Raw genomic sequence first — 13488 nt, 5'->3', positions numbered from 1 at the left:
GTTGGTGCCTGGCTTTCTGCTGGCTGTGTGCGTGATGCCCGCCTGGCCAGCAGAGGTCAGCCATGAGGCACTGCAGCAACTCTTCTGGGCCTGGCCCAGCCCCTTGCCGCGCCCAAGGCCTCCCTCCCCTGAAGCTCAGAGAAGATGGGCCTTCCACTTCATTGGGTGTGATGTAAATTCAGTCTCAGTCTCCGCCCGAGAGCCAGGAGAGCCGCCAGGAGAGCCAGCCGTCCCCTGAGCTCCTGCCCCACTCCACTAGGCACACGGGTGGTGGTGGGATGCACGTACTAGCTGTTGGGTGCCCTCCCTTGAGCCAGGGGGCCTAGCACATCCCAGCTCCTGCTGCTGTGGGAAGGCAGGATCTCGATGGCGCCATGTCCTAGTATTCCTGGCACCTGCTTATGGGTGTTGTGAGGCCAGGCTGGTTGGGAGAGGACTTGTGGGTGGAGGAGGCTATGGCTGCACTTGCTGTTTGGGTGTGGTAGTGCCTCAACGTCTCCTCCCCATGGTTGAGGATTTCTGGGTACCGGGGGTTTGCACCAGGGTTGCTCTGGCAGGGCTCTGTGAGCAAGCCCAGGTAGGTCACTGGGGTTCTAGCAGGCCTCGACTATCCCACCTGCTGTGTGAGGCAGGTGAGGAGCTGAGGCCTGGCCATGAGGACAGGGGGCCCCTGGATAACCAGGGGCCGTCTGCTCTGAGAGGCTCTGCTAGCTTCTCCCTGTGGTTCTAGTCCCTCTCACCCTGCCACCTCCATGTGCTCATGGCCCAGAACTAGCCCAGATCCAGACACAGGAGAGTTGGGGCCCAAGGGAACTGGTCTGGACCTTTGTCCCTGCCTGGGAATGGAGCTGGGGCCGTGGACCCATCCTCCTCAGCAAACCCTGGAGGAACGTGACCCACATTTCTGGGTGGGGGGGCTGAGGCCCAGAGGAGATCTTGCAGCATTGAGCTCACAGGGCAGGATGTAGACGTCAGTACTGGCCCTGCTATCCACCACCGCAGAGCAGTAGCTGGCACTGTCACAGCACGGGACGGGTGCCATCTGGGGAACTGGGCCTTGCCTGCGTGCCCCTCCCTGAGCTACAACAGGCCCTGGCACCTGGTGTGGTCTGAACTGACCAGGGCAGTGGAGAGGCTCCTGTGTCCCTGTGCCCTGGCCCTGCAGAGAGGTGTCCAGGGCCCAGATACCTCATTCAGTTCCCACCCCACCCTGGGAATAGACCCCTGCCTCGTGTCCACTTAATTTATGTAGGGGGAAACTGAGGCCCTCGGGGGCTGGACTTGTCCGTCAGATCCATGTCCAGACGGGCCAGACCGGCCCTGCCCTGGGCTGGAAGGGGTGGGGTGGGGTGAGCCTGGTAGGGGCGCGCAGCATAAGGCTCCCCATGGGAAGGCTGGCGGTGACCATGTCCTCCCTGTGTCCCGGCTGAAGCCTGAGTGGGTGCTGCTGTTAAGGCAGGCACGTGACATTTGGCCGTGAGGCACCCAAGCTGTGGACTGCACACTTGTGGGGCTGCCAGGTGCAGGCACCCAGCGGGAGCAAGAGGGCTGGAAGGTGACCATAGCCAGGGAACAGCATCCACACGTCCTCCTGGTGGGAGGGGCCCGGCCTGGCTGAGGATGAAAAGAACCAAAAGTGGTCGTCAACAAAACAGGTAAAGGCTGCAAAATGGACTTATTTCAGAGATAAACACAGTCGTTTGTTAAAAATTCAAAAGGTAAACGAGCAGGTGGTTTTCAGGCTGAGGAGCACCCTGATCAGATAGCTAGGCCGCCACAGTGATAACGGTGGGGGAACATCGTGTTCCTAGAAACCTCTGGACCCAGAGCACAAGCCGCTCAGGTGCATTTCCGACTGCTGCTAACTCCCCCATCTGCTGAGGATCAGTGACTCAGGGGAATTTGTTGCTTGAGGCACTTTGGTCTCCAGGGGCAGTGGCTATCAGGGAGGTGCCCCACCAAACACTGGGGGGAACGTCCGGAGGTCCTGCCTCGGCTGGGGCAGCACGTCACAGGTGTGGATCACAGCTGCTCACACCTGGAGAAGGAAGCATTGCTCATCCACTGGGGACAGGCCAGGCATTAGGGCTCGGCATCTGTTCCCCCATGAGCCCACCTACAACCCCACCCCCCCGCCACCGCCCCTGGGGGTGGCTCTGCACACAGTGGCCCTCAGACTTAAGAGCACACTCCAGTCACAGGGGCCTGTCCCTGCAATGTAGGTGTCAGCCAGCAGGTCTTGGTCGGGGCCTGTGGTTCTCCTGGGGGGTGTTGCTCTATCACATTCTACAGACCAGGAAGCTGAGGCCCCAACAGAGCCAGGCTAGTGCCACCAGCTAAGGGACAGAGTGGGCAGGTGCTCAGACCTGTGGGCACCACTCTGGAACCTAAGGTGAGAACTTGGCTTGGCCCTGTCCCATCCCTTCTCTGAGCCTGATCATCTGCAAGGAGCAATGATGAATGGTGTCACTTGTTAGCATAAGTATGTCCCAAGCGATGTCTGTGAGACACTAAAAAGTTATTCAGTTACTCGTTTGAGGTTGAAATCTGGATGGGTGACCTGCTCCTTCGCTACACCTGGAAGCTGTCTTGGCTCCCTGCCTGGGCTGGGCACCCTCTTCTGTGTGTCCTTAATACTGCCTTGACCCCATGGAGCACATCTCTGTGGTCTGAGCGGTCTGGAGGCAGGGGCTGTGCCAAGTGCAGTCCTGGCCTAGCTGGGACTCGGAAAGGGTGAAGCTCTTTCCTGAATGGCCCTGAGGCCTGAGGCTCTTCACTATTTCCAGTTAAAAGTGGAAGAAAAGGATGTACTGACCAGGATGGACTCTGTCCCCTGACACAACATATTGGACGCACCCTGTTTGTCGCCTCCATGACTCAGGGCAGACACCGGGGCTGCCCTTGGCTGGGATTGGTTGCCAAGGCTGTCGGGTTTCAGGTGAAGTCAGAGGCCCATCCCTTCCTACCCTCACCTGCTCCCTGCACAGGGGCTGTTCCCCCCCCCCCCCCCACCTGGGGATCATGCTTCACACCTCTTCTCGAGGCTCCTTTGGCTCCTACAGCTCAGCGTCCGACTCCTTGGACCTAGGTTAGGAAGTGCAGAAGCGGTGCCCAGAGGGACCACCGGGGACAGGCTTCTGCGAAGACACCCCCCAGCTCACATGGCTGGTAAGAATGTGAGGAGCAGAGGATAAGCATCCAGGCTCAGCTTTCCAGACTCAGTCCCCACTTGGCCTGAACGCCTGTCCCTGTTCCCCACAGCCGCCTCCTATCCCCCGCTTGGTGGCCTGGCTTCCTTACCCACTTCTCAGTGTATGGACATCTAAGGTGTTTAGCTGGGTCCTGGAGGTGGGTCAGAGGTGCCTGCGGAGGCAGCAGTGAGGGACAGATGGTCTGGGCTGCCCACCTGCTCCCTTAAGGGAGCCCTTGAGAGGGCCCGGGGGTCCTGTCCATAGAGGGGTTCTGTACAGCAGACGGCTGGCCTCTGTGGGCCGCAGGCCAGGGTCGTCGTCTCTGTGGGCCTGCAGGCCCTGCCTGCCCACTTCAGCAGTGGCCTGGAGTAGCAGGCTCCAAGACCCTGGTGGCTGCCCCGCCAGGAACGAAAGGCCAGACAGCCCAAGCATCCGGGCTTGTGCAGCGGCCAGTCCTGACCACTGCTGAGCTCCAGGGACAAGCCATCTGCCATGTGCACTGAACTGTATAGACTGGACCCTTCCAAGTGCTAAGCGTCCCTGCCCCCTGGAACCAGCAACTTGGCCTCCAGGAGCCAAACACACAGAAGGCAACAGGCCAAGCACCGTGATGGCTGGAGCAGGGGCAGCCCTCGGGCGGGAGGTGGTGGTTGAAGTCCGTGCCATCCCCCCACGGATGGAGGATCTGGCATGAATGGTGAAGGGCAGGCAGGGTTGGGGAAAACCCAGAGGGGCCTTGGTGGGGTCGCAGTGGAGCTGGAGGAGGGTACATGGTCGGGCACACCGACAGCAGTGAGCAGAACGGTGGGCTTAGGAGAGGCTTCTGTAGGACAGTGGTTCTTGGCACAATATGCTCTTGAGGGAGGAGTGGAGATGAGTCAGGTGATGGCAGGGGATGGGTGCCACCTACGTGTACTGGGCAGAAGCCAGGGATGCCTTTGAAACCAATGGCCAGAGCAGGCCCCACAGGAAGAGTCCTGGCCGAGGAGGTTGAAGCCCGCAGAGCAACAGTTGTGGGTACGCTGGCAGCCAGGCGGGAGGGGGCGGTGGTCTTGGGGCCCATGGCCTTGGGGTGTGCACAGCTGCAGTAAGAAGCCAGGCGACTGGCAGATGTGAGGTGTGGCTCCTTTCTTAGGCGTCAGGAAGGCTGCGGACCATCTGTGCCATTAGCGCCCCAAAGTCTGCCCCCACCACCACCACCACCATATAGAAAATAAAATGTATCGGTAAGGACATTCACGTTGCTGTGTGGTCCTACCCCCATCCATGTCCAGAACTTTCTCCCTGAACTGAAACTCCAAAACACCAGTTCCCCGCTCCCCAGCAACCGCTCCCCGCCCCCCCCGCCCGCCACCCACCGTGGATTTGACGTGCTGGGGGCCTCGTGTAGTGGGGCCACACGGTGTGTCCTCCCGTGTCTGGCTCATTCCACCCAGTGTCGTGTCTGAGGTCCATCCGTGTGGTAGCAGGTGTCAGAACGTCCTGTTCTGTGGCTGGGTGGTGGTCCGTGGTACGGGTCGGCTGTGTTACCCCCTGTCTGGTGTCGGGCACCTGCTCATTTCCAGCTCTGCGCTGTTGTGAATAATGCCCTCGAGTGCTGTTTAATCTTCTAAGGACGAGCTCTCACCAGCAGGGCACCGGCTCCCAGATGATGCTGGGTATTGTCCATTGTTTTGGTAACAGCCTGGCTGATGGGCGAGCAAGGCCCAGTTGCCATGTGGTTTGATTTGCATTATGCTAGTGACTAACATGCTGACCATCTCTTCCCAGCCAACTGGCCTTCTGTGTGTCTTCTCCAGCAGGAAGTCTGTTCAAGTCTTTTGCCAGTTTTTAAATTGAGTATGTTGTTTGGCTATTGAATTGTGGGTCCTCCTTATATACTGTGGATTGATCCCTTATCAGATACGTGTTTTGCAAATATTTCCTCCCATATTGCAGATTACCTTTTCACTCTTGATGGTGTCCTCTGATGCACAAAGTGCCGATAAATTCTAATTTATTTATTTATTTATTTAGTTTTAAGATTTATTTATTTATTTATTCATTCATTCATTTATTTATTTATGATAGACATAGAGAGAGAGAGAGGCAGAGACACAGGCAGAGGGAGAAGCAGGCTCCGTGCCGGGAGCCCGATGTGGGACTGGATCCCAGGACTCCAGGATTGCACCCTGGGCCAAAGGCAGATGCCAAACTGCTGAGCCACCCAGGGATCCTTTATTTATTTTTTCTTTTGCCTTTGCTTTTGACATCCTAGCGTAGAAACCATTCCTAATTCAACATCAGAACGACTACCCCCTAGGACGCCCAGGTGGCTCAGCGGTTGAGCGGCTGCCTTCGGCTCAGGGGGTGATCCCAGAGTCCCGGGATCGAGTCCCATATTGGGCTCACTGCAGGGAGCCTGTTCCTCCCTCTGCCTGTGTCTCTGCCTCTCTCTCTCTTTGTGTCTTTAATGAATAAATAAATAAAATCTTTTTTTTAAAGACTACCCCTCCCCCAAAAAAAGACTACCCCATAAGTTTTCTTCCAGAGTTTTATAGTTTTACATCTTTCATTTAGATCTTTGATCCATTTTGGGTTAGTTTTTGTGTGTGGTTGAGAGGTAAGGGTCCAACCTCATTCTTTTTCCAGTTTTCCCATCACTATGTGTTGAAAAGCCTGTCCCTGGTCTGTATGTCTGTCCTTCCAGTAAAACACTTGTGTTGATAACTGTGCAGTAATTATTGAAACAGGAAGTGTGAGTTTTCCAACTTTGTTTTTGTTTGTCGAGATTCCTTGGATACTGGGGAGCCCTTGGATTTCCAATGCATTTCTGCAAAAGCATCCTTGCAATTCTTTTTTTTTAATATTTTATTTATTTATTCATGAGAGACACAGAGAGAAAAGGAGGCAGAGACACAGGCAGAGGGAGAAGCAGACTCCATGCAGGGAGCCCAGTGTGGGACTCGATCCCGCGACTCCAGGATCACACCCTGAGCCAGAAGGCAGACGCCCAACCACTGAGCCACCCAGGCATCCTGCATCCTTGGAATTCTGATGGGAATTGCTTTGAGATTGTAGATCGCTTTGGATAGTCTGGACATTTTAACAATATTACGTCTTCCAGTCCAGGAACATAAAATGTCTTTCCATCATTTGTGCCTTCTTTCATTTCTTCCAGTGATGTTTTGTAGTTCTCAGTGTGTAAGTCATTTACCTCCTTGAATTTATTCCTATTTTATGCTCTTTGATGCTATTGCAAATGGAATTTTTATTTATTTTTTTAAATTTATTTATGATAGTCACACACAGAGAGAGAGAGAAAGAGAGAGAGAGAGAGAGAGAGAGGCAGAGACACAGGCAGAGGGAGAAGCAGGCTCCATGCACCGGGAGCCCGATGTGGGATTCGATCCCGGGTCTCCAGGATCGCGCCCTGGGCCAAAGGCAGGCGCTAAACCGCTGCGCCACCCAGGGATCCCGCAAATGGAATTTTCTTAATGTGTTTATTGTTAGTGTATAAAAATGCAACTGATTGATATTTTACACAACTTCACTGAATTCGTTTATTGGCTTGGTAACTTTCTTGTAGATTCTTTGAGATTTTCTATATATAGGCTCATGTCATCTGTGTATAGAGAGAGTTTTACTTCATTTTCTCTAGTTTGGATGCCTTCTGTTCATATTATTTCCCCAATCTGGCTGAAACATCCAGTACCATGGCAAATCGCAGGGCTGAACAGCATCCTTGTCTTGTTTCTGATCTCAGGGTGAAACTCCCAGACTATCACCACTCAGTATGATGATTGCTGTGGGATTTTCATAGATGTCTTCTATCATGTTGAAGTTCCCTTCTCTTTCTAGTGTGTAGATTGGGTTTCTTTCTTTTTTTTTTTTACATTTATTTATTTATTTATTTAAGAGAGAGTAGGGGGAGGAGGGGAGAGAGAGAGGGAGGGGGGGAAGAATCTTGAAGAGACTCTGCTCTGAGCATGGAGCCCAACACGAGGCTCGATCTCACAACCCTGAGAGCATGACCTGAGCCGAAATCAAGAGTCAGATGCCTAACGGACTGAGCCATCCAGGTGTCCCAAATTCCTAGTGTTTTTAATGATAAAAGGGTCTTTGATTCTGTCAAATATGTTGTATGCATCAATTGAGATAACTTTTTCCCTTTATTTTATTAGCGTGATATGTTATACTGATTGATTTTCTTCTGTTGAACCACCTGTGCATTCCACTAGGTCATGACGTAAAATCCTCTTTTTAAAATTTTTTATTTATTTATTCATGAGAGACACAGAGAGAAGCAGAGACACAGGCAGAGGGAGAAGCAGTCTCCATGCAGGGAGCCCAATGTGTGACTCGATCCTTGAACCCCGGGACCACGCCCTGAGCCGAAAGCAGACGCTCAACCTCTGAGCCACCCAGGCGTCCCCATAAAATCCTCTTAATGTGCTATTGGCTTTAGTTTGCTAGTGTTTTGTTCATGACTTTTGCATCTGTGTTTATAAGGGATGTTGGCATAATGTTCCTTTCTTATGATGTCATTGTCTGGCTTTGTTATCAAGGTAACACTGGCCTCATGGAATGAGTTAGAAAGTATTTTCTCCTCTTCGATTTGTTGGAAGAGTTTAAGTAGGATTGGTGATAATTCTTCTTTAAATATTTGTTAGAATTCAACGTAAAGCCATCTGGTCCTGGGTTTTTCTTTGTTGGAAGAGCTTTGATTACTGATTCAATCTCTTTAGTAGTTGTAGATTTGTTCAGATTTTTTGTTTCTTCGTGATTCAATCTGGCAGGATCTGTGTCTCTATGAACTTCTCTATTCAGGGAGGTCATCTAATCTGTTTCTGGTATCCTTATGTTGCCCATTTTATTTGTCTAAAATTTGTTGTAATGTCTTCTCTCATTTTTGATTTAACTGTTTCAGTCTTCTCTTTCTGTTTTTCTTAGTCTACCTAAAGTATCAATTTTGCTGTTCTTTTTGAAGAACTAACTCGATTTCATTGATTTTTTTTTCCTACTGTTTTCTGTTCCCGGTCTTGTTTCTGCTCTAATCTTTATTATTTCCTTCCTTCTGCCAGTTTTGAGTTTTATTTATTCTTATTTTTCTAGTTTCATAAGGTGTACAACTGTTTTTGATTTGATATCCTTCTTTATTTTTCTTTTGAGATCTTTTTTTTTCAGATATGCATTTATAGCTATAAAACTTTCTCTGTGCACTGGTTTCCCATAAGTTTTGGTATATTGTGTTTTCATTATGTCTATTTATCCTACTTGAAATTCATTGAGCTTCTTGGATTGATACGTTCACATTCTTCATTGAACTGGGGAAGTGTTCAGTCATTATTCCTTTGAATAATCTTTCTGGCCCCCTCTCCTTCCTCGACTCCCGTGATACACATATCACTTTACTCAGTGGTGTTCTAAAGCCTCTTAGACTCTGTTCATTTTTTTTTCATGTTTTTTTTTCTTTAATTTCTGTTCCTCGCGACTTGATTGTTTCAGTTGTTCTGTCTTTGAGCTCACAGATTCTTTGTTCTGCCTGCTTATACATGCTGTTAAGCCCTGTAGTGAAGTTTCCATTCCGGGGGTTGTACTTCTCAGCTCTGGAATTTCTTTTCTATCTTTTGTTGATAACATCATTTTATTCATATGCGGTTTTCTTGGCTTCCTTTAGTCTTTGTATCTTTTTCCTTTCTCATTGGAATATATTTTAGATGATTGCTCTAAGTCTTAGTCTGTGGGCTTCCTTGAGGATGGTTTGTATCAAGTTATTTTTGTTCCTTTGAATGGGCATATTTTCTTGTTTCTTTGTGTACATTTTGTTGTTGAGAACAGGACATTTGACTATTATAAGGTGGTAAATATGGAAATAAGATTATTCTTTTCCAGCATTTGCTTTTTGTTTGAAGGCTGCAGCAGTCTGTTAATTTTCATATTTTCATAAGTATTTATCTTTGCAAAGACTGTTCCTTGTGTGTGCTTACTGAAGTCCCTGCTCCTTTATCTCCTGTTCAGCTAATATTTGGCAGAGGTTTCCTTGAATACCAAGAACTAAAGAAACAAACCAAATGTGCGTGTGAGTACACTCACACATATACACACAGGAAAACAAAGAAACAACAAACCCTTCTTTCCCATCCTCTTCAGTTTGGTTCAGTGAGTGAGGCTTGCTCTGAGCCTCAGGATTAGCCAGGGTGAAAGCTTCAGGTCTTTGCAGGTCTTTTCTGAGTATGTCTTTTGTTGGGTATGCATGGGGCTTCTTTCTTTCTTTTTCTTTCTCTCTTTCTTTCTTTCTTTCTTTCTTTCTTTCTTTCTTTCTTCTTCTTTTTTGCATGGGGCTTTCTAAATACCCCTGTATACATAGCTGCTTTTGAATGTCCTAACTTTCCAAGCCTCTCCTCTGCACCTTAGATAAAGTTTTGTGGAATAAAAACACCACAAAATGTTCCCACTGTTTTGAAGATGGATTTTTCTAGGTTGAGCCTTTGCTTTTTGCTGTAGACATTTGACTATTTTTCCAGAGCTCCTATGAAGTTGGTTCTGAGAGTTCTACTTGTTTTTTGGGGGGAAGGAGGGACAGATGGGGAGAGAATCTAAGCAGACTCCATGCTGAGCATGAGCTCAACTTGACAACCCTGGGAACATGACCTGAGCTGAAATCAAGAGCCAATGCCTAACTGATGGAGCCACCCAGGCACCCTAACTCTGCTTGCTGTTGTTGTCATTTTTGTTTTTTTGTTTTTTTTTTTTTTAATGTTTCTGTGGGGAAAGAAGAGATTGAGGATTCCTAGTCCACCACTTTGCTGATGTCACTCCCTCTGTGATCTCGTGCATCTTGTCACTTTCTTCATGTTTGATGCCTCAGGACCACAAGATGGTTGATACAGCTCCAGACATCCATCTATGTGTTGGGCTGTGAAAAGAGAGGAAGGCTAGAGTACCATGCCAACTGCATACAATACCCTATCATGAGGAAAACAAAAGCCTTCATGTTGGGAAAGGGGATTTGGGGAAGATAGTGCAGTTGGAAGCACCGGGAATCTGTCTCCCAACCTGGACAACTGCACTGGTAGAGTCTTTTTGATGTAACTGTTGTGTACTCTGGAGTTGGTTGAAGGCTTGCAACTGCCAGAGGACATTTGTGGTTAATTTGGTTAATTTCAGGGACGCCCTGGGGCCTCAGTGGTTTAGTACCTACCTTTGGCCCAGGGCGTGATCCTGGGGTCCTGGAATCAGGTCCCACATTGGGCTCCCTGCAGGGAGCCTGCTTCTCCCTCTGCCTGTGTCTCAGCCTCCTTCTCTGTGTCTCTCATGAATAAATAAATAAAATCTTTTTTAAAAAATTGGTTAATTTCAGCTCTTAGCACAGTAGCATCTAGCCATCTTGCACTCCTAGAATCCTGGCAGGCACACAGTCGTGGAGCAGCTTGCACGCAGCTTGTGGGAGCCACAGTGAGGAAAAAGAACATTGTCGTCCAGATATCAGGGATCTCTGCTCAGATGGCTATTGCCGCTTTTGATCACAGAGGTACAGACACAGAGGCAGGTGGCCAGTTATTGTGGCAAGCCTCTCCTGTCCAGCTGAAGTGACTACCAGTGAATTTAGAGGTGGGGGCCTCTACCGGGGCCCTTTATTCCTCAACTTCATTTTTTAAATAAAGGTTTTATTTATTTATTCATGAGAAACACAGAGAGGCACAGACACAGGCAGAGAGAGAAGCAAGCTCTCTGTGGGGACCCTGATATGGGACTCGATCCCAGGACCCCGGGATCACACCCTGAGCCAAAGGCAGATGCTCAACCACTGAGCCACCCTCCCTCATTTCCTTTTTTTTTTTTTTTTTTTGCTTTTTCCCCTTTTAGGAGCTAGACTTTAAGAATTAGGACATTCAAAAACACGTGAATTTACAGGGAAATTAGAAAGTGACTGTGCACATGTCCAGGGAAGGGCTCAGAAAAGATGTGAGCAGACATTACATTCATGCCTCAGGTTGACCCTTGGCACAGAGACAGCCTACAACAATCAATCAAACAAACCCCAATAAAAAGAATAACAAAACCAACAAACCCTGTGGAAGGGAAAGAAACTGATTTCCAGTTATTTCATTACTAGTTTTGAATTTCCAGTGTGCAACAATAACAAAAATTGCAAGGCATACAAAGAAACAGGAAAGTATTTAAAGGGGAAAAAATAAACGGAAACTGTCTCTGAAAAAGACCTAACAGCAAACTTACTAAGCAAATACTTCAAAACAACTGTCAGAGAACTAACGGAAGATGCAGAGAAAAATCAAGAGAGTATTGTGTGAACAAAATGGAAATACCAATAAAGAAATAGAGAACCCCCCAAAAATAATTCTGGAGCTGAAAAGTACAGTAATTGGAATGAAAAATGCACTAATGGAATTCAAGGCAGATTTAAGCAGGCAGAAGGGTCAGTGAACTTGAAGACAGGACAATGGGACTTACTGAGTCTGAGGCAGAGAAAGAAAATAGACCCTAAAGGACTTCTAGGTCATCAGCAAGCAAACTGACACTCATTATGGGAGTCCCAGAAGCAGAAGAAAGAGAGGTGTAAAGAGAATATTTGAAGAAATAATGACTGGAAACTTCCCAAACATGTGAAAGGAATGAATATTAACATCCAAGAAACTCAGTGAACTCCATTAAGAGACACACACCACACATTACAATCAAATTTACAAAAGCCCAAGAGATCATCTTGAAAGCAGCAAGATAGAAGCAAATCTTCACACACAAGGGATCCTCAAAAAGATTACCAGCAAATTTTCTATCAGAAACTGGAGGCCAGAAGACAGTGGGCTGTTATATTCAAAATGCAAAAAGAGGGGCACCTGCGTGGCTCAGTAGGTTAAGCGTCTGCCTTCAGCTCAGGTCATGATCTCAGGGTCCTGGGATCAAGTCCCATGTTGTTGGGCTCCCTGACCAGCACAGAGTCTGCTTCTCCCTCTCTCTACTCATGCTGTCTCTCTGTCTCTCTCAAATAAATACAATCTTTTTAAAATGCTAAAAGAAAAAAGTTATGAACAATAATCAATATCTGGAAAAACTGTCCTTAAAAAGTAAGGGAGAGATTAAGACATCCTCAGATAAACCCTAATGGAGTTTGTAACCACTAGATCTGCCTGATGAGAAATGTTCAGTGGAGTTCTGCAAAGTGAAGTGAGGTCACTAGACAGTAACTTAAAGCCATATGGAGAAATAAAGATTTCAATAAAGGGAAATAGGGGTAATTATAAAAGCTATTTCATTATAACAATGCTTTGTACTTTCACTTTTTGTTTTATACATGATTTAATAGGCTAATAAATTTAAGTTAAATAACAGTTATTAGCAGAAAAGCTAGTACTATATATTTAGTACTACTATATATTTTGTCACCCTTGTTTTCCGCATAATTTAATAGATTAAGGCATTGTAAAGAATGATAAGCTTATGTTTTGGGGCACATGATGTATAAAGGTGTAATTTTGTGATATCAGCAACTGAAAAAGAAGGAGGTAGAGCTGTAAAGAAGCAGAGATTTTGTATATTATTGAAATTAATCTGGCATAAATTCAAGTCAGAGTGTTATTATAACTTTAGAATGTTAAATGTAATTCCCATGGTAACCACAGAGAAAATGGCTATAGAATATACACAAAAGGAAATGAGAGAGGAATTTAAAAATGTCAGTATAAAATAAAATCTAAACACAGAAGACAGGAATTCAGAAAATAAGGACAAAAAGCTACTTAAAGATTGGGGTATGGAGGTGGGGGCACAGTCAGCTGAGTGTCTGACTCTTGGTTTCAGCTCAGGTTGTGATCTCAGGGTTGTGGGATCAAGCCCTCCATTGGGCTCTGCCCTCAGTGGGGAGTCTTCTTGAGATTCTCTCCCTCTGCCTGCCCTCTTCCCTCTCAAAAGAAAAGATAAGAAAGAAAGAAAAAGAGGCACCTGTGGCTCAGTGGCTCAGTGGTTGAGCATCTGCCTTTGGCTCAGGTCATGATCCCGGGGTCTTGGGATTGAGTCCCGCATACTTTTCCCTCTGCCTATGTCTCTGCCCCTCTCTCTGCCTCTCATGAATAAATAAAATCAAAGAAAGAAAGAAAGAAAGAAAGAAAGAAAGAAAGAAAGAAAGAAAGAAAGAAAGAAAGAAAAGAAAAAATACTTTAAGATAAAATAAAAACAAGCATACTAAAACCTAGGGAATGCAGTGAAAGCAGTTGCTAAAGGGGAAATTTATAACTCTAAATGTTTACATTTTTTTAAAAAGCTCAAATCATCATCCTAACTTTACAGCTTAAGGAAC

Source organism: Canis aureus, chromosome 15 (genome assembly GCF_053574225.1).
Source record: "Canis aureus isolate CA01 chromosome 15, VMU_Caureus_v.1.0, whole genome shotgun sequence".
Lineage (NCBI taxonomy): Eukaryota > Metazoa > Chordata > Mammalia > Carnivora > Canidae > Canis > Canis aureus.
Note: the sequence above shows the minus strand (reverse complement) of the source record.